Source organism: Lissotriton helveticus, chromosome 2_2 (genome assembly GCF_964261635.1).
Source record: "Lissotriton helveticus chromosome 2_2, aLisHel1.1, whole genome shotgun sequence".
Classification (NCBI taxonomy): Eukaryota; Metazoa; Chordata; class Amphibia; order Caudata; family Salamandridae; genus Lissotriton; species Lissotriton helveticus.
In genome coordinates this window covers 172,670,436-172,691,502 of record NC_136060.1, presented here as the reverse complement: position 1 = coordinate 172,691,502, position 21,067 = coordinate 172,670,436, and positions in this window count along the sequence as shown.

The window sequence follows — 21,067 nt, the reverse complement described above, 5'->3', positions numbered from 1 at the left end:
TTAGGTTTCGCCTCGCCGAAAGCTGCACTTTTGTTTACATGTATGGGGCTTCCTCCCGCCTCTCTGTCCCATTGGCTAGCTCCATAAATGGAGGCTAGCCATTGGAACAGAGATGCGTCACTCATTCCCCGAGCAGATTCGTGGGCGTTCCCGTGATTTTTACTCATCCCGCCCCCTTGCTATCGTCATGAGGCGGTGGGCGGTGTTTTTTGTTTTTTTTAAAGCTTTGTTTTCGCCATTTTGGAAGTGTCATTTGTAGGGGTAGGTTGCGCGATGTCCCGCTGTCCGTTAGTGTCCGTGAGCCCGTTCCTGCCCCCCCTCCTGCTGTCCGTGAGCCCGTTCCTGCCCCCCCCCCGCTGTTCAATTTGATGCTGGCCGTATTTTTCCATGGGGGCGTGTGCCTGGTGCCCATGGATGTTACTGTTTTGACATTAGTAATGAGCGCACACGATTCCACAAAGGGAGGGAGAAAGAGCGTGCGAGACTGCAGGTTTTGTGACCCGACTAGAGTGCGGAGACCTAAGGCTGTCTTCCGGTCATCCACACGAGTAAGGTGCGTCCTCTTCTGGTTGAAGAGTTGACGCGCCTCAAGAAGACCGAACAGTCCATGCTTTTGCCCGGTGCCGACCAGCACGGGGTTAACCGGTCCCTGTGGGAGTAGCAGACGGCCGGCCCTGCGGGGAGGAGGGGGGAGGGGGCGGGACAGACCTGAAAAGCACTTGCTGGAGTCTGAACCGGGTGACTTTGGCCAGGGAGGCAGATTCTCCACAAGACAGCTCCGGGGGACACACTGACTCTGGGAATAGCGACAGGGAGGGCGGACAGATGGGAAAAACAGCTTGACGAGGGAGGACAGACTGACAGGCGGGAGAGACACCACAGACGCACACACTAACAGCAGGCGGACTGAGCGACAGACTGCCCGGAGAGCCAGAGAGAAAGTGACAGTCAGGATGTCACCACCCCGAAAAGTCTGCATTGTGGGCTCTGGAAACTGGTGAGTGGGGGGGCGGGATTTAAAGAAGGACGGGCTGTTTGAAAGGGTGGCAGGTGCTAGCACAGGGCCTGTGACTGGATTTGATATCGGATTTGTTGGGCGCTGCTACTCAAGCATTGTATTCATTAGTGACTCCTGTGAAGGGGCATTAACTGGTGCATTTAAGGATCCTGGTAAAGGTGGACCGTGGATAAATGAATGCTAGTTCATGAAAATGTCACACATGCCAACACTGCCGACTTCGGCCAAAGACGCCAAGTTTTCTATAGCGAAAATTGCTTTATTTAATCTTTTTACTTATTAGAAACTTCTTCACTTAAATGCAAGTGTACGGGTAAGTTAATTTCCCCGGATCTGTTTTTCTCGTACGGCTTGCATGTAATCGTTTCTCCACCTCACCACTCCTCTTGCCTCTGTATCTCATTTCCCTCCCTACCTCACATCTCCTTCACTACATCACCTCTCTCGACTCCACTGCATTCTCCCACTACCTAAACTCAAAATTTAACTCACCATTAGATCACCACTCACCAATCCACATTCCCTTTCTCTGTTATACCTCCGTTTCCATTCCATTTCCTTACTAAATATCTTACTCCTTTTTGACTGTCTGTTTCTCTGCCTCTACTTCCTTTTTTCTATCGTCGACTCCCCTCTCTCCCTCTCTCTCCCTCTCTCTCTCTCCCTCTCTCTCACACACACACACACACACACATCTATCTCTGAACTTCCTCCTCAACACACCCATTCCACTTAAACTGTATCTCTCAATCTTTTTTATAGGTCTCTGTACCTCACCATCTCTTCCTCCCATAACTCTCTATTCCTGTATAAACCTCACCTCTCTTTCACATCTGTCTCTCAACTTCCTTTTACTACATTTTTCTTTCTACCCTTCAGCTCTCTCTACCTTTGTCTCTTCCTTACTACTCTCTTTAGCTGGCCGGTGCTGTTGCATATAGTTTAACATACAATTCAGTATTGCTTTTCATCATAGGCGTTGAATGAGCCGAGGGGCAATACATTCAAAGCTGTCCCAAACAGGGGGCCAGAAAATATAATTTGCTGGGGCCCTACACATCCTTGAGCTGTCACTGCCTAATAGATTAGATGGCTCTCTTTCAAGAGATGCAGTCACTATGGTACTGAAATACAAAATAGGCACCCGTCTCAAGATGTAGAATATTGACCGCGGTAACTTGTCCATCTACAGGCCAATTGCGACCGTAACATGCTTGGAAATAGTGACCACCTCCCATCTTTCATCACAGTTCGAGTACTTCAGCGTGCTCTGCGGCTGACAGTCAGGCTTCCAGCCTCATTGTTGACAAACACCCACCAGAACATCAGGTCACCACACGTGCATGCTTAAATTATGGGACTTCTAAGTGAACTTTGACACGGTAGACCTTGGCTTTGCCTCAGAGTGACTAGGGAGTGATAGGGAGTGCAGAGTGACTAGAGAGTGCTAGGGAGTGCAGAGCGACTGCAGAGTTCTAGGGAGTGCTAGGGAGTGCAGAGTGCAAGGGAGTGCAGAGTGCAAGGGAGTGCAGAGTGCAGAGTGCAAGGGAGTGCAGAGTGCAAGGGAGTGCGAGGGAGTGCAGAGTGACTAGGGAGTGCAGAGTGACTAGGGAGTGCAGAGTGACTAGGGTGTGCTAGGGAATGCAGAGTGACTAGGGAGTGCTAGGGAGTACAGAGTGCAGAGTGCTAGGGAGTTCAGAGTGCTAGAGAGTGCTAGGGAGTGCAGAGTGCTAGGGAGTGCAAGGGAGTGATAGGGAGTGCAGAGTGACTAGGGAGTTCTAGTGAGTGCTAGGAGTGCAGAGTGACTAGGGAGTGCTAGGGAGTGCAGAGTGACTAGGGAGTGCTAGGGAGTGCAGAGTGACTAGGGAGTGCTAGGGAGTGCTAGAGAGTGCTAGGGACTGCGGAGTGACTTGGGAGTGCTATGGAGTGCTAGGGACTGCAGAGTGACTGCAGAGATTAAGCTAATGGCAATGTAAATGACAATGCCATTTAGTTATCTGTTTTCAAAAACAACACATAAATACAAATGTTGTCATTTACAATGCCAATAGCTCTTGTTGTTTTTAGGCACTATATTTCAGTTTCTTATTTTAAAATGCATAACTCCAGTTCTTCTGATGGGATTTTTGTCATTATGGTCTTGTTTTATTTATAAACATGTTGCCCTATTTTTCTAACCTTGTGTGGGATATTTTTTTGTGTGGTGTTTTCACTGTGTTACTGCTTCAAGTGTTGGACAAGTACTTTACACATTGCCTTCACATCAATCTGACTGCTGTGTGCCAAGCTACAAAGGGGTGAGCACAGGTTTATTTGAGGTTTGCTTGTGCCTTACCCTGACTAGGATTGTGCTTCCTGCTTGACCAGGGCACACCCCAATCAACCAGTAACCAAATTTCTAACATCCCTTGACAGAAGTAACTTCTAAAAAGCATCGTAAAAAGTTGATCTGGACAGAGACGTGGCAGAGAGCGTTTAACATTTTGAACTAGGTTATGTGTACAGCAATAAGAACCTGACTTCTCTAAGGAATTTATTGACCAGCCGGGCGCCTCAGAGCATGGCAAAGGGGCAGGGCTCTCACAGCTAGACCAGCCTATAGCCTTCGTTAGTAGGGGGCTGCTTCCCAAGGAACAGAGATGGAGAGTAATTGAAAGGGTAGCTTTTATAGAGGTCTGGATACCTAAGAGGTTAAGATCTTACTTGTTTGGGACTCCCTTCCAGGTTCAGACAGACAACAGACCCCTCAGATGTGGAGAAGGTGGTAATTTCCCTACAGGGAATGCACTTTACGGTAGAACATCACCCTACTTTCAGCTGGGGGAGACACATGTTAGACCTGACATTCTTGATGTGGTATTCCCCCAAACTGTTTGCCTTCACTTCAATCATTTGCTAAACGTGTATTTTTTGGTGTTAGGACTTTGTGCACTTTATCACTGCTAACCAGTGTTACAATGCTTGTGCTCTGTCCTTCAAGCATGGTAAAATTGGCCTACACCTAATTGACACATCTAATTTACTTGTAAGTCCCAATTAAATGGTACTACATGGTTCCATCAGGTGTCCCTCTTACCTGTGGGTCTAGATGAGATGAAACTCCACATTACAAAGAGGAACAAACATGGTTGAAACATACAAACCAGATATTCGAAAATGTATTTTTTGTACTGCTTGTACAAGTGTAATGTACTATATTGTTCATTTTTGTTTCCCTTGTTCACATGGGACACATCACACATCATACACTTGTATTTAAGATAAATACAGTCATTTTCAACACAATGAATGTATGACTACTTCTTCTTTTTCCTTCCTGCATCTTTGTACAGTACATTTGTATTCTGCCATTGAGCTTTTCTTTCCATGGTGTATCCATATGTATTCTAATAAGAATCGCTGTTCCTTTGATATAATTTTTATAAAGTGGGCATTTTCTTGTCCTAAACATTTGTGCCTTCTGTCACATGACTGTGGATGGGTCTGCTGTTAGCGTTTATGTGTTCCTCCCAGACAGTGACACACAGGGGACAAGGTGTGAGTAGGATGGACCATTCTACCAGAATGGTTGAGGACAGAACTGTACCCTGCCTCACTTACATTTCATAGGTATTGCCTCCATCACACACAAAGGTACCTAACACCAGTCTTTGGTCACCCCAGATAATTTGGAGCCTTGACAGGGGAAGGGAAGATTCTTCCAGATGGGTGGGTAGGACAGAAAGTCCCCCCAAACACAAATACTGCCACCAGATATAAATATTGGATTACCAGGCCCACTCTCTAGTATGCTCCTGGACCTGTGGGTGATTCAGAAGGAGGGCTGCCCTGGTGCCCTACTGCCAGAATGACTGCTCTACTGCTGAAAGGACTGCCTTGCTACCCTACTGACTGAAAAAGGAAGATTGTACTTGCTCCTTGAACGCAACACCACCAAAGTGACTCCCAGGGCTAGTTGGCTGACCTCCTGTGTGAGCTACAGGGACATACAAGTGCCTGCAGCTGTAAACCCTGCTGCTGGCCTCTGCTGGAATGAGTCTGAGATTCCCAAATTGTGCCGCCCAGGTCCTGGACCCTTGGTGTTGTTCTGAAGGGCCTCCTTCTACCAATAAAAACAAATCTGGGACATAAAAATGTTTTCACTAAAAACTACTCTGAAAACCATCAGAAGAACAGGATCTACCTGCAAGCCGATACACCGAAGGAGTATCGCCGATGGGATTGAACTAGTCTCAGCACCAGTTATGTTCTTCTTCACAGCAGCAAATCCTCTTCAGTGGGACCTCTGTATCCGGCTGTGTCGGCCCCTCTTTGGCTACAGACTGCAGCTTTGTCCCACTGGGTGAATCTGAACTCCGGAAAAACTCCTAAGTCCGAAGGTAAAAATCTGCACTGGGCTAGATGATGACCACCATCCCCTTGGTAACTTCCTTGGCCTGAAAATCCAGCTTTTCCTGCTGAGTACCTTTCCTGGCATCACTGACGGCTTCACCTAGACTTCATCCAACGGCTCCCCATTGTTGACGACCTCCTCTTGGCTATAGCCTGCTACCTGGCCCCCTGAGACTCTAGCTTCTGCAGAAGTATTTTCTTGACAGAAGGTAAACTAAGCCCAGGCCCAATCCACCCCTTGTATCCGACCCGCGCTCCATTGAGGTATGCCTTAACATTTGACTTTGCTCTGGTCTTACGCGACCAGGTACCCATGGTGGCACTTTGATCTGATTGGATTTGATTTGCTTTAGTGACAATTTTTTTTTTTAATCCACTCAATTTTTCAAAATAGTGGGATTTTTCTTGTGTTCTGTTCTCACGGTATTACTGTTTGTGTGCTGCTTAAATACCTTGCACATTCCCTCTAAGTTAAGCCTGACTGCTTTTGTGCCAAGCTATCAGAGAGTTAAGCACATGTTAATATGGTGACTTTCTGTGGTTCACTCCGTCAAGGACTGTGGTTATTGCCTGAGTGATGCTTCTACCCCCTCAAATATGAACCCAGTTTCTTACAGTGGACAATAACTTGCAAAGTTCAGATAATACCATGAAGTTGCTACCACTGAAATCCTGCTAATGTTTATGCTGTTGAAGAAAATATGTGTAATTCTTCATGTTAATTTCCTTAATGTTCTTTACGTATTAAGTTACCATCTTGCTTCTGGGATCTTACTGTTACTTAAACTTTGATTAACCAGATAGCACACTGATTAAGAATTCATCTTCCTTTAAGAAAAGTCTGTAAAGTGGTGTGTGTGTGTCTATTTCTATCTATGTGTGTCTGTGTATGTTCGTGTTTGTTTGTGTCAGGCTAATAGCCATCTTTGAAATACATGTATCTAAACCTGCACAGATGGTGGGTATAACGGTGGGCGTAGCATAATAATGGCGATTTATAGCACAATGGTGGTTCAGGGAAAATGGTTGTTCTTAACAAATTGGGGGTGTCTGTTGTAATGTGAAGAATGATGCATACTCCAAGGCGTAAATTAAAGTAAGACGGATTATTTATCTTAGTTCCAGGTAATAAGTTCCAATAGTATGCTTCTAGGATAAGCTAGATGTTAAGCTCCACCAGGAGCAGCCTCTCTGATGCTCAGCCCATACTCCAGCTGACGCTCCAGGCACCCTAACATGCTAATACATCATCATGTTTATGTTTATGTTTATTGGTTTGTATAGCGCTGAATCACCCTTGAGGGTATCTCGGCGCTTGGGACTAAACATCATAGCAGTACCAATGAATAATTAAAAAAGATATGTTTTTAACATTTTTCTAAATAGGATCAGATTAGAACAGGCACGTAAATGTAGAGGCAGGTGGTTCCAAAACATAGGGGCCTGATAGGAAAATGATTTGGCTCCACTACGTGCTTTTTTTATCTTAGGAACAGTAATCAATAGCTCTGAGCTAGATCTAAGAGAACGCATAGGAGAATAAGGGGTCAATTTACAGGTCAGATACATAGGTCCTATCCCTCTAAGGGCCTTGTGGATGATACATCCTATTTTAAACTGTATTCTTTTTATAATAGGGAGCCAATGTAGCTGATTCAGGAGAGGTGCTGAAGGTGTTCTAGCCGGTGCATCAACTGTAAGGCGAGCAGCGGTGTTTTGTACAACCTGTAATCTCTTAATGGCCGAAGTGTTTGCTGAGAACAAAAGGGCATTACAGTAATCTATCCTGCTGAGTACCAAGGCCTGCATCAAGGTTTTCTTAGTAGAGGTGGGCAGAAGGGGAAAAATCCTACGTAGGAGACACAGAATGGAATAACACGACCCAGCCGTGGTGTTGGCATGTGTCTCCAAAGTCAGTTTCCGATCAATTCTGACCCCCAGATTTTTAACCGCCTCCTTGGGGGTGGGGGCGGTGCCTAATTCATCAGGCCACCAGGTGGGTGTCCAGCATATTTCAGCTCCTCCGAACAGCATTATCTCTGACTTCCCTGCATTAAGTTGCAGAAAGTTGGTCTGCATCCAGGCAGCAATGGCTTTCATGCCATCCGAAAATCTAGGTTGGATGTTGGGGTTGTTTTTGTCAAAGGTCAGGAGGAGCTGAGTATCGTCTGCGTACGAGATAGGGGTGAAGCCTAAATCTCTCATCAGTCTGGCTAAAGGAGAAACATAAATATTAAAAAGGGTCGGGCTCAGGCAGGAGCCCTGTGGAACCCCTTTGGTGACTTTAGTCGTGGTTGATTTAAATGTGCCCATAGTAACGGTCTGTGTCCTGTTTGTCAGGAAGCTAGTGAGCCATTGTAAAGCCAATCCTCTAACACCTATCCTCTCTAGTCTCTCCAATAGGATCTGATGGTAGACCGTATCAAAAGCTGCTGAAAGATCAAGCAGCACAAGGAGTGCTGCCTGATCTTTATCCAGAGCCATCCGAATATTGTCCGTGACTTCAATGAGGGCAGATTCAGTACTATGTTTAACTCTGAACCCTGATTGGGAAGCATCAAGCTGTTGTGTAGATTCTAAATACTCTGAAAGGTGTCTATTAATATGTTTCTCAATTAGTTTGGTCTGTAAGGGGAGCAACGAGATGGGACGATAATTGCCAAGGTCTGTGATAGGGGCTTTGAGATTCTTGCGTAAAGGAATGATTTGCGCATCTTTCCATGAGGCTGGGAGATAACCATTGATGAGGGATTCGTTAAGAATGGCACAAATAGGAGGAGCAAGCTGTTCAGCAAATTTAGCAACAATTTTGGCAGGTATAATATCCAACGGGGAGCCTGATTTGGTTTTATCTAATAGGGTTTCCACTTCTTTAGGGCAGAGAGGTGGGAAGGAACACAATAAGTGGGAAGTGTCCTGCGACGGGGCTACGTTGAGTATCTCAGGCATGAAAATAGGGTTAGCTGAAGTAATTTTTTGATAAATAAGATCAATTTTCTAGATAAGGTATGACGCAACCTTGTCACACAGGGCTTGTGAGGGAGATTCAGTCATTTCACAGGCTTTAGGGCTCGCATAAGATTTAACTATGTTGAATAAAGTCCTGGAATTGGAGCCAGCTTCCTCCAATTGCTGGGAAATATGTGCCTTTCGCGCTTTTTTGAGGTTAGTATGGTATGTTGCTAGAGCGCTTTTGTATATCTCTCTATCTGAATCCTTATGTTGTGATCGCCAGATGCGTTCTAGTTTTTTACATCCCTTCTTTTCTGCCCTAAGGGCTGTGGAATACCAGTCAGAGGATGTCAATGTATGGGCATATGTAACTGGTTTCAAAGGGGTATTTTCGTCCAAGATCTTCAAAATGGTCGCATTAAAATGTAGTACTTGTTGGTCTACATTAAGGTGGCGTGTATCTACATCCCATGTCATAAAGGGGGATGAAAAAAGGTCGGTGTTAATTTTATGCCAAGATCGATACCATCTGTTCATAGCTGGTGCAGAATTAGATGGGGTGGAAGGGCTAAGTAATTTGAAACTCAATAATGAATGGTCTGACCAAGTCAATGGGGTAGTGTCCTCAAAGGTAATATATTGTGAATTGGAGAGGATGAGGTCAAGTGTGTGTCCGGCTATGTGTGTAGGGACGTTATTAATTTTAACGAGACCTGCGGAGGCCATTTCCTCCAAGCAAGTTACCGCATCAAGATTGTTGGAATCCTCACTATGGATATTGAAATCTCCTAAAAGTAGGAAGTTTCGTCTGGCAATTACGTGAGGGGAAATAAATTCAAGTAGACGTCCATTAAAGTCATGCATAGGGCCGGGCGGCCTATAGACCAGGGCCCCTTTCCAGCTTTGCTGGGGATGTAGATCACATTTGAAAATGAGACATTCAAATAGTTCCGTACTTGTTTGGTCAAGAATGGTAATTGGCAGTGAATCTCTATGGACAATAGCAATCCCTCCTCCCACTCTTTCTGATCTATCTAGTCTTTGTATGCAAAACCCTGGGGGTAACGCAAGGGCAATAGCTGGAATAGCAGTAGGTTTAATCCAGGTTTCAGTAAAAAATCCAAGAGCAGGGTTTTGATCGTTCAAAAGATCCCAAATACCAGTAGCATGTTTGGGAAGGGATCTAACATTAGCCAGAAGACAATACCACATTTCTTGTCTAGGTAGAATGTCCTGGGGATTAGAGATGGAAACAGGGTTCCGATGAGAGTGGGCCTCAACCAAAGAATGGCTATGTATATTGTAGGTAATCAGTGGTGCAGAAGCCTGGTGCTTACAAGTCAAACAAGAAAACGGGCCTTCTGGTATATAGCCTCTATTTTGTACAGAGCCACATGGGGTCTGCCTGATCTCAAGAAGGGTGTCCCTAGAGTAACTGTATTTTTGTTGTGTCTCCCTAGGGGCCTCTGTGATACCACATGCAGGGGTTGTGGCACCTGGCAGCGTACTGGCGCGGACGGGCGCAGACGGGCTTGCCTTTGGCGCGCCTTCGGCGCCCCGTCGGCGCGCCCGCTGCACACGTCCGCTGCGCGTCGTGTCAAGCATGGGAATAAATAATAAAGGAGGCAGCTAGAGCGCCACCCTCCTTTCCGGTCTGCTCCGGAAATGACCTACAGTAACCCGTGACTACCCGTAATCGTTCCCGTCAGCACAGCCTCTCTCCACGCGACGGGCGGACCCGGGTTGGACCGGAGAGGAGTGCTTGGGAGACGGAATGGGGTAAGTGCGGGACAAACAAGTAAAACCTGTACAAAGTGCAGAATATTTAAACTCATAAGGCCGTGAGCGGCAATATGCAATAATACCAATTTAAAAAACTGGGAGGCCGGAGTCAGCAAAGAGGAGTCCTCGAGTAATGTAAGTGGCAAGCCCAACGTTCAGCGCATCCTCAGCGCATCCGTTACAGCTCAGATACACTCCAAGAAATAAAAAAATAGAAAATAGCGAGAGGTCAGAGCTGGTACCTGGCACCGATATGCCACGCAGCACACTTATACTGGCTGAGTAGCAGGTATAATATTATCCTTGCCATGATAGTGTTCATTCTGGGGATCATACAGTCCACCTCATGCAGTTTATGGCTCAGCTCTGTCATAACTCTGGACATGCAGTGTATTATGTAGTCCATCCCTGGCTTAATGGTAATCCTTGTACAATCAGTCTTTGCATACTATGTGTCCTTGGCATTATGGTTTCTATCCTTGGGTCCCATCTATGACATAAACTGGGCACTGGCACAATAGACATCATTGATAGGTGCAGGGCCCAAGTTTTTATTAGGAACCAACCACCAGAAGATGTGGTAGAATAGTACCAAGGCTCCATAGTCTTCATGCCACCTCATATATATTTCATCCACCAACCTAAAATTTGTGTTTCTTCATCTGCCTCTTGCCCATTCCTTTTCATGCCCGATTCCTCAATTTGTCATATTTTCCTATTTTTCTCTTCCTTCTTTCACCCTTTCATGACTTTCTATCTCTTTCAATCACCTGCCCAAATGGAAATAAAGTAAGCACTCTATCTTCCTCTAAAACTGACTAGGAGTTTACCACTTTGATCCTATTATAAAACATGGCTTTATAAGTAAGTTTTGCTTCAGCATGCTTGCTAGAAAGTAATTTGGCCAATTTTTCCTGTATGGTGGCTTGCAAATTATTTGGACATAACTTGTCTCTTGTGACTTTCAAAAGTGGGCCAATAGTACATTCTTTCAGAATGTGTTAATTGTTGTGTTCTGTTTAATCGTACACAATTTTCTGTCAATTTTAACAGATGTAAAATGCATATATGTATTTAAATATGACAAAAAATATTAACTGGTTTTCTTTGTTTGTATGTTTCATTTTTAGGGTAGAGTAGAAGGACTGCTGTTTGAGGTGTGTGAAATTGGTCACAGAAGTTATTTCATGTAAATTGCTTATAGTTTTTTAGGGATTCCTCACAAACACAGAGCTATGTGCAGGATTATAGGACCTCGGTGTATAGGGACTGGGTCTTCCTACCACCTTAGTACCCACAAGCCCAGGACCGACTAGCTATAGTGTCTCACTTGCTCTCCTACTCAGTCACAGAGAAGCAAATGATTAGACACCCTAGAACACAACACTACCAGATCTCTCAGGAATCGCGATAACAAAACACACCCTTTCGCTTGTACTCTTGCACTTGTCTACAATAAGATCTGACAGAGAAACAAAACAGTTTAAAATATTTACTTTAACTAACGAGCCCTAACATGCAGTATACATGCCACAACAAGCGAGAAAATGCATAGTGCAAATATAGTCAGCATAGCAGCTAGTCTATATATATATATCATGAAGGGAGATGTCATCATAAAAAGACAATGGAGAAAAGACTATCGTGCCTAACCTCCCTCCTCTTGCTAAGAAGAAGTATTATTATTTAATAGAAGATCTCTGAGCTAGGTCAGCAGACCCCATACCTTAGCCTATAGATGGTAGATCTACATCATAGGTGCTGTCTCGCTCTTCTTCCTCTCCAAGTGTACGCTACCTATCTGTGTATTTCAATAAGACCAATAAGTATGTTGTGTCCAAACAACAGCTGCATCTGTATATTTTGTCAAAGGGCTAAGGTCTGGCCAGAACAAAATAACAAGGGGCATTGTTGTTCGACCTTGCACATAATGTTCAGTCAAAATCTCAGGAGCATGCACAGAGTGAGCACAGCGATGAGTTCTCATGTGAAAACAGCCATAGAAAATATTGCAAAAATAAAGACGTGTAGTAACATGCACAAAGCAGCGGGCAAGCTGCAGCGTGCGCATGGTAACTTAGTGAAAATGACAGTGCCCCTATGGGTCATATGACAATAGGTTGACAAACACACAAAAAAAAAATTGTTGACATTTAAAGTACTGCCTGGCTTTCATTCAGTCTATAACCTTTTCAAACTTTTGGAATCTTCGCTGGCTCCCTTTTAAGAAAAGTTATTTTTGCACTTGAATCACCAAACAAAGGCCAAATATAAAAAAGAGCTTCTTAAATTTGAAAATGGGGCCTTTGGTTAAGGTTAAATGATACCCCAAAGAATCATTGCAGATGGAGAGCAAACATGGAACAAAGCCTCTGCATCAAAATAAATTTGTTATTGTACTTGACCACTTGTAGTGGAGAAATTAAAAAACCTCAGATGCTCCTTTGAACCCCTGAGACAAATTGTGATCATACGAAAACAACCACATTGTTCATTAACTGACAATAAACATCAAGCAGATTTTATTCCAATGAAAAGAATATACTTTTGCTCAAACTACTTCATTTGTTCTTTCAATGAAATTATTTTTAGCATACATACATAATACCTGCAAATTCTTGGGATGGCTCTGCGGAGTAACTTGGCCCCATCATATGCAAACATCTTCATGCATATGATTCATCTAATCACTACACCAAGGAGTATCATCTTAAACTCCTGAACAGATGGAGATTTACTGATGAACTGTTTGGCACTTGGTCAGAAATAGATCTGGAACTACTATGGTTTGCTGTTTTTTCACACAACTTAAATGGAAGTGCCAAGACCACATATTAATTACTTCTTTAGAAACAGATATAACATGCAAAGATAGTATATGCCATACAAATTTACACACAAGATCAGTAAAGACCAACAGTGTATTAATGGCATATTCATCCTAAAGCCGATAAACAAAATGTACTCTTTAGCGGCAAGAATATATTCCATTAAATCACTGAGATCATAATCATCACAAACATTGTGCAGTACTATTAAAAATCACTGCAACATTTCTTATTACATTTTAAAAGGCATGGGAAAGGGTCCGCAGTCAATGTACCACATTTGGAAAAGTAACAACAGAACTAGTGAAAAAGTGACAACAGAAATTGAAATGATAAAGGATTTCAAAGCAAAATAAGTGATTAATGTTGGACTGACAAGCAATTAAACACCAGTAACTTCACATATTATATAAACTCAACAGAGACAGTATGAAGGGCACAAAAAGTGTCATTGTAAATAGCATGATCTATATTAGAATTTCTCCTTGTGGTCGGAAGGGGTAAGTACATTGTGGTTGAAATATATACCTACAAAAATATTGTATCCTCTATATTGACTACCTCTATTAAGTGGTGTGTATATATATATATATATATATATATATATATATATATATATATATATATATATTATATATATATATATATATATATATATATATATATATATATATATATATATATATATATATATATATATATATATATATATATCAACAAGTTTCCCGCTAAGGAGCCTCTCTCCAACAGGGCAGGCAGTGCAGGGTAGCGGAACACCCCTTTTAAACAGCAAACACTCACTCCTCTTCGTTTCAGAAAAAAGAAAGGCACTGCACACTGGACTTTCAGGTAAGCAGAGGTTTTAATCTTCATACAACACTGTGGCTGAGCAATCCTTTAAGTTCTTCCTGACGCGTTTCAGCCATCTCAGCAGCCTTGTTCACAGGTAAATGGATTGTGGCGTGCTCTGCTCACTAGCACGCTTTTAAAGACTGCCCGTGTGCCGAGTAGTCCTTGGATACAACAATCCCCAAAATGCATTGCACCACCTTTCAATCCCCATTCCTCGTAAGTGCAATTCGTTTTCCACCTTTAAAGTTCAATTCAGGGACATCGCACATAAGGAAACCTGGGCATGGTTTTGCAGTGCATATTTTCAAATGTTAATGTCCAAGCCACACCTTCAAGTTTTAAAAGAAACCTTCGTGCACCTTCCAGTCCTAGGTGAAAGAAATACTCCTTTCACTCCCCTGCCATGCTGTCGCTTTTTTAAAAGGCTGAAATCTTCATACCTGTATTTTAAAGCATCAAGCAGGCGGCGGGCTCCTTTTAGACACTCGGTCTGGAAATCATCAACAAGTTTCCCGCTAAGGAGCCTCTCTCCAACAGGGCAGGCAGTGCAGGGTAGCGGAACACCCCTTTTAAACAGCAAACACTCACTCCTCTTCGTTTCAGAAAAAAGAAAGGCACTGCACACTGGACTTTCAGGTAAGCAGAGGTTTTAATCTTCATACAACACTGTGGCTGAGCAATCCTTTAAGTTCTTCCTGACGCGTTTCAGCCGTCTCAGCAGCCTTGTTCACAGGTAAATGGATTGTGGCGTGCTCTGCTCACTAGCACGCTTTTAAAGACTGCCCGTGTGCCGAGTAGTCCTTGGATACAACAATCCCCAAAATGCATTGCACCACCTTTCAATCCCCATTCCTCGTAAGTGCAAATCGTTTTCCACCTTTAAAGTTCAATTCAGGGACATCGCACATAAGGAAACCTGGGCATGGTTTTGCAGTGCATATTTTCAAATGTTAATGTCCAAGCCACACCTTCAAGTTTTAAAAGAAACCTTCGTGCACCTTCCAGTCCTAGGTGAAAGAAATACTCCTTTCACTCCCCTGTCATGCTGTCGCTTTTTTAAAAGGCTGAAATCTTCATACCTGTATTTTAAAGCATCAAGCAGGTGGCGGGCTCCTTTTAGACACTCGGTCTGGAAATCATCAACAAGTTTCCCGCTAAGGAGCCTCTCTCCAACAGGGCAGGCAGTGCAGGGTAGCGGAACACCCCTTTTAAACAGCAAACACTCACTCCTCTTCGTTTCAGAAAAAAGAAAGGCACTGCACACTGGACTTTCAGGTAAGCAGAGGTTTTAATCTTCATACAACACTGTGGCTGAGCAATCCTTTAAGTTCTTCCTGACGCGTTTCAGCCGTCTCAGCAGCCTTGTTCACAGGTAAATGGATTGTGGCGTGCTCTGCTCACTAGCACGCTTTTAAAGACTGCCCGTGTGCCGAGTAGTCCTTGGATACAACAATCCCCAAAATGCATTGCACCACCTTTCAATCCCCATTCCTCGTAAGTGCAATTCGTTTTCCACCTTTAAAGTTCAATTCAGGGACATCGCACATAAGGAAACCTGGGCATGGTTTTGCAGTGCATATTTTCAAATGTTAATGTCCAAGCCACACCTTCAAGTTTTAAAAGAAACCTTCGTGCACCTTCCAGTCCTAGGTGAAAGAAATACTCCTTTCACTCCCCTGCCATGCTGTCGCTTTTTTAAAAGGCTGAAATCTTCATACCTGTATTTTAAAGCATCAAGCAGGCGGCGGGCTCCTTTTAGACACTCGGTCTGGAAATCATCAACAAGTTTCCCGCTAAGGAGCCTCTCTCCAACAGGGCAGGCAGTGCAGGGTAGCGGAACACCCCTTTTAAACAGCAAACACTCACTCCTCTTCGTTTCAGAAAAAAGAAAGGCACTGCACACTGGACTTTCAGGTAAGCAGAGGTTTTAATCTTCATACAACACTGTGGCTGAGCAATCCTTTAAGTTCTTCCTGACGCGTTTCAGCCGTCTCAGCAGCCTTGTTCACAGGTAAATGGATTGTGGCGTGCTCTGCTCACTAGCACGCTTTTAAAGACTGCCCGTGTGCCGAGTAGTCCTTGGATACAACAATCCCCAAAATGCATTGCACCACCTTTCAATCCCCATTCCTCGTAAGTGCAATTCGTTTTCCACCTTTAAAGTTCAATTCAGGGACATCGCACATAAGGAAACCTGGGCATGGTTTTGCAGTGCATATTTTCAAATGTTAATGTCCAAGCCACACCTTCAAGTTTTAAAAGAAACCTTCGTGCACCTTCCAGTCCTAGGTGAAAGAAATACTCCTTTCACTCCCCTGCCATGCTGTCGCTTTTTTAAAAGGCTGAAATCTTCATACCTGTATTTTAAAGCATCAAGCAGGCGGCGGGCTCCTTTTAGACACTCGGTCTGGAAATCATCAACAAGTTTCCCGCTGGGAACCCAGGTCTTAACTATAACTACCTACTGGTGAGATATATATATATATATAATATATATATATATATATATATATATATATATATATATATATATATATATATATATATATATATATATATATATATCAAACACTCACTCCTCTTCGTTTCAGAAAAAAGAAAGGCACTGCACACTGGACTTTCAGGTAAGCAGAGGTTTTAATCTTCATACAACACTGTGGCTGAGCAATCCTTTAAGTTCTTCCTGACGCGTTTCAGCCGTCTCAGCAGCCTTGTTCACAGGTAAATGGATTGTGGCGTGCTCTGCTCACTAGCACGCTTTTAAAGACTGCTAGTGAGCAGAGCACGCCACAATCCATTTACCTGTGAACAAGGCTGCTGAGACGGCTGAAACGCGTCAGGAAGAACTTAAAGGATTGCTCAGCCACAGTGTTGTATGAAGATTAAAACCTCTGCTTACCTGAAAGTCCAGTGTGCAGTGCCTTTCTTTTTTCTGAAACGAAGAGGAGTGAGTGTTTGCTGTTTAAAAGGGGTGTTCCGCTACCCTGCACTGCCTGCCCTGTTGGAGAGAGGCTCCTTAGCGGGAAACTTGTTGATGATTTCCAGACCGAGTGTCTAAAAGGAGCCCGCCGCCTGCTTGATGCTTTAAAATACAGGTATGAAGATTTCAGCCTTTTAAAAAAGCGACAGCATGGCAGGGGAGTGAAAGGAGTATTTCTTTCACCTAGGACTGGAAGGTGCACGAAGGTTTCTTTTAAAACTTGAAGGTGTGGCTTGGACATTAACATTTGAAAATATGCACTGCAAAACCATGCCCAGGTTTCCTTATGTGCGATGTCCCTGAATTGAACTTTAAAGGTGGAAAACGAATTGCACTTACGAGGAATGGGGATTGAAAGGTGGTGCAATGCATTTTGGGGATTGTTGTATCCAAGGACTACTCGGCACACGGGCAGTCTTTAAAAGCGTGCTAGTGAGCAGAGCACGCCACAATCCATTTACCTGTGAACAAGGCTGCTGAGACGGCTGAAACGCGTCAGGAAGAACTTAAAGGATTGCTCAGCCACAGTGTTGTATGAAGATTAAAACCTCTGCTTACCTGAAAGTCCAGTGTGCAGTGCCTTTCTTTTTTCTGAAACGAAGAGGAGTGAGTGTTTGCTGTTTAAAAGGGGTGTTCCGCTACCCTGCACTGCCTGCCCTGTTGGAGAGAGGCTCCTTAGCGGGAAACTTGTTGATGATTTCCAGACCGAGTGTCTAAAAGGAGCCCGCCGCCTGCTTGATGCTTTAAAATACAGGTATGAAGATTTCAGCCTTTTAAAAAAGCGACAGCATGGCAGGGGAGTGAAAGGAGTATTTCTTTCACCTAGGACTGGAAGGTGCACGAAGGTTTCTTTTAAAACTTGAAGGTGTGGCTTGGACATTAACATTTGAAAATATGCACTGCAAAACCATGCCCAGGTTTCCTTATGTGCGATGTCCCTGAATTGAACTTTAAAGGTGGAAAACGAATTGCACTTACGAGGAATGGGGATTGAAAGGTGGTGCAATGCATTTTGGGGATTGTTGTATCCAAGGACTACTCGGCACACGGGCAGTCTTTAAAAGCGTGCTAGTGAGCAGAGCACGCCACAATCCATTTACCTGTGAACAAGGCTGCTGAGACGGCTGAAACGCGTCAGGAAGAACTTAAAGGATTGCTCAGCCACAGTGTTGTATGAAGATTAAAACCTCTGCTTACCTGAAAGTCCAGTGTGCAGTGCCTTTCTTTTTTCTGAAACGAAGAGGAGTGAGTGTTTGCTGTTTAAAAGGGGTGTTCCGCTACCCTGCACTGCCTGCCCTGTTGGAGAGAGGCTCCTTAGCGGGAAACTTGTTGATGATTTCCAGACCGAGTGTCTAAAAGGAGCCCGCCGCCTGCTTGATGCTTTAAAATACAGGTATGAAGATTTCAGCCTTTTAAAAAAGCGACAGCATGGCAGGGGAGTGAAAGGAGTATTTCTTTCACCTAGGACTGGAAGGTGCACGAAGGTTTCTTTTAAAACTTGAAGGTGTGGCTTGGACATTAACATTTGAAAATATGCACTGCAAAACCATGCCCAGGTTTCCTTATGTGCGATGTCCCTGAATTGAACTTTAAAGGTGGAAAACGAATTGCACTTACGAGGAATGGGGATTGAAAGGTGGTGCAATGCATTTTGGGGATTGTTGTATCCAAGGACTACTCGGCACACGGGCAGTCTTTAAAAGCGTGCTAGTGAGCAGAGCACGCCACAATCCATTTACCTGTGAACAAGGCTGCTGAGACGGCTGAAACGCGTCAGGAAGAACTTAAAGGATTGCTCAGCCACAGTGTTGTATGAAGATTAAAACCTCTGCTTACCTGAAAGTCCAGTGTGCAGTGCCTTTCTTTTTTCTGAAACGAAGAGGAGTGAGTGTTTGATATATATATATATATATATATATATATATATATATATATATATATTTATATATATATATATATCTCACCAGTAGGTAGTTATAGTTAAGACCTGGGTTCCATAGGAAAAGCATTTTTTGACTTGCGTATATCTTTGGCATCTTTTGCCGAATCTTCACGAAATTATTCCAAAAAAGTGGCCTGGTGATACGTATCTTGTGGGGAAAGTTTCAGGGTGATCCGTCAAGCGGGGGCTGGGAAAAAGGGGTAGATAAAAAACATGCATTTTCCATGTTAATTCCCATAGGACCTTTAGACACAGTTATAGCCCGAATTACTAAACAGAATTACACCAAATTTGGCAGAAAGGTAGCTGTTCGTCCAGGGAAGTGCCTTTTTATGATTTGGTGTGCATCCATGGAGTAGTTATTAAAATAATAAAGAAAATCCAAATAGGTATATACAGGGTCGAGGAGGATCCGTGAACCCCTCCTGATCTCCTGCTGAGATCTGAATGACTGCCAAAACTTCAAACCAGGAAGTATTGGCAGTAAAAATACCCACAAAAGAAAGAAAAGAGGGCAGGGTAGAAATATCCTGACCCCTCTAGGTCTCTTGGGGGGGGGGGGGGGGGGTCCACAGTAACCCGCAGTGTCAAAAAGTTATTTGTTTGCAAATCCCACAGAATCGTTTTTAGATGAACTGCATGCTCCCACACTTATTTAATAAATGGACCTTGGGTGGGCCAGGTGCCAGGGCAGTTGCATAACAAAGGAGGGGGATGCATGCCCCCCTCCTGGGGCTTATTAGTGCCCCAGGTACCAGCACCTCCTCGGCATCCCGGACCCCTTAGCCCTGGTACTTTCATTTTATTGAATGGGGGGCCTTGTGTACCCCCCAGCCCCGGTGACGTCCACCTCCTCGGGGCTTTATCCAAAAACAATGTGGGTGGGCTTAGACCCCACTACAGCCCTGGAGACTGCTACTTCCCTGGGGCTTTAATTGAAATAAATGTGGGGGGCATTGTGGACCCTCCCACTGCCACGGGGACCGTCACCTCCCCGGGGCTTTTCTTAAATTGAATGCAAGGGGGCCGCAAGGGCCACCCAACAGCCCAGCGGACCACCACCTCCTTGGTCAAAATCAAAGAAAGGAGAGGGGCACACAGCCCCCCTCCTGGTGCCATACATGGCCCTGGGACTGCCAGCCCCTAAGGTTGGCTCCTGTTATGTCCCAGGGTGCCCACCTCCAGAACATAGCTGTTTGCTGTGGCTTGGCAGGAGCTTTACCACTCCCACCAAACCACAGCAAACACTCCGCTTTTAGCAAGCAAGAGCATTAAAAATGTTTTTGCTTGTTGGAAGCAGAGCAGAATTGGAAGAGGAAGCTGCATGTTTAGCAGCTCCCTATGTCTAAAAGCAATGCTTGCTTCCGGCAGGGACCAAAGGGGCTGAGGCTCCCCCCGTGATCCCCAACAGATGTGAGTGTGTGCCCTGGGTGGGTCCAGGGCACCCAAAATAGAGGCTGGGCCCTGGGGCTGAAATCTGTCCATAAAGGGGGGCCGTACAGTCCCCCTCCACCATTTGAGAAAGGTCAGGCCCTGGGGGATGTGGTTTATGGGGCTGAAATTGGCCCAGGGTGGGGGCCATGTAGTCCCCTCCCCTATTACCAGTAGGCTGGGCCACAAGGGATGGGGTCCCGATATTGGCCCAGGGAAGGGGGGGCCATGCGTTATCCATCCCCTTATAAAAATAATTCAGCAAAATAAGTACTGGCCTGGCAAGTCGCCAGTGGCCCTGTCCCTTTTCACAACCACTCTGCAAACACACCTCCTGGTGCATTACTAGTTGGGTGGGGAAGTCTCCTTGACTCCTGTGGTTTCATAGGGGCCAACTACCTCTCCTGTTATCTCCCACACAGCGGTATTGCTGAGAGATTGTCAGAGGTCATGCCCCTTTTTCTCCACCACCCTGCAGACGTGCCTCCTGTCAAACAACTGGTTGGGGGATGAAGTCCCATTGGCTGCTGAGGGTCCTTGGGAGCCAACAACCCCTCCTGTTATCTCCAGTAAGTCCCGCCCAGCGGGATTGCTGAAAGTTTGTTGGAGGCCACGCCTCCTTTCTCCACCACTCTACAAACGTGCCTCCTGATGCACATCTGGTTGGGGGATGAAGTCCCCTTGGCTGCTGAGGGACCTTGGGTACCAAGAAGCCCTCCTATTTCATCTAGTAAGTCCCATACAGCAGGACTTCTGAGAGCTGTTCAGAGGCCCCGCCCCCTTTCTCCACCACTCTGCAAACGTGACTACTAGTTAAAAAACCATAGAAATTCACTTAAAAAAACAAACGTTACAAAGATATTATAGTTAAGAAATGGAATTTGAAAAAC